A 1,240-nucleotide genomic window follows, 5' to 3' on the forward strand; every position below is an offset into this window, starting at 1 on the left:
AAGACAATACGAGGCGGTGCTAACGTATTAGTTAACAATGCATGGGTTGTGCCTTACAATCCATATATTGTCCTCAGGTACGATGCTCACATCAACCTTGAGATCGTCTGTGCTGTCACCTGTGTCAAGTACCTGTACAAATACCTTGAAAAGGGCCCGGACCAGTGCCTGGTCAGACTAGAGCCTCATGAGAGGATGCGAGAGGCATTACGACATGATGAAGTGGCACGCTACGAACTAGGGCGTTACATCACCGCATCTGAGGGATACTGGCGCATATACGATTTCCCCATTCAACGCAAGTACCCACCAGTCGAGATGCTGGCACTCCATCTACAGGATGAGCAGGTGATCACGTTCACTGACGAAGGTGCCATACAGAACGTGGCAGAGTCAGGACCCCCTGCAACAACCCTCACCGCCTTTTTCGAAGCCATGAATCTCCATCCACACATGCGTCATGTTCTATATCCAGATGTATTCCAGCACTTCACCTACTTGAGGAAAAGGTTTCAATTGCGGAAGAGAAGGCTGAGTTTCCAGGATAACCGTAAGGCTGATACGGTTGGGCGGCTCCCCATTATTCCCGTCAACTCCCATACTGCCGAGTTGTACTATCTCCGCATGCTACTGTACCGCGTGCCTGGCCCCACATGCTTTCTGGATCTCCGTCGTGTTGGTGGTAGGGTCATGGAGACCTATCTGGCAGCCTGCATTGCATATGGCATCGTTGACAATGACCAGGAGGTGGATTCTGTTATGGAAGAGGCTGCAAATATTGCTTTTGGCCCTGCAGTCCGCGAAGTATTTGCCAACATGCTCATATTCGTTCTCAGAGGCAACCACGTGCAGTTCTGGGAAAGGCACAAGTATGTGCTGTGCGAGGACTTCATGCGTGCTGCAGGTGTGAATGTTCCAAATGGACGCATTGTGAGTGCAGTGCTACTAGAGCTGAGGAACAAAGTTGAGTGCCACGGCTTTTCGCTCAGTAGGACCTTTGGCCTTCCTGAGCCTGACCCAGTTCATTTCCAGTCTCGCATTCCGCGCGTCATCGAGCACGAAACAGTGCACAATATAGGAGAACTTGAGGCTCACATCGCTCAAACAGAGTGCCTTCTTAATGACGAGCAGCGCGTTGTTGTCGATACAGTGATGTGGAGTGTGGAACACGGACATGGCTGCATGCTTGCTGTTGATGCAAGTGGTGGGACTGGGAAAACCTTCACATTGTCTCATATAC

This window comes from Myxine glutinosa, chromosome 7 (genome assembly GCF_964187855.1).
Source record: "Myxine glutinosa chromosome 7, kmMyxGlut1.1, whole genome shotgun sequence".
NCBI classification, from domain to species: Eukaryota; Metazoa; Chordata; class Myxini; order Myxiniformes; family Myxinidae; genus Myxine; species Myxine glutinosa.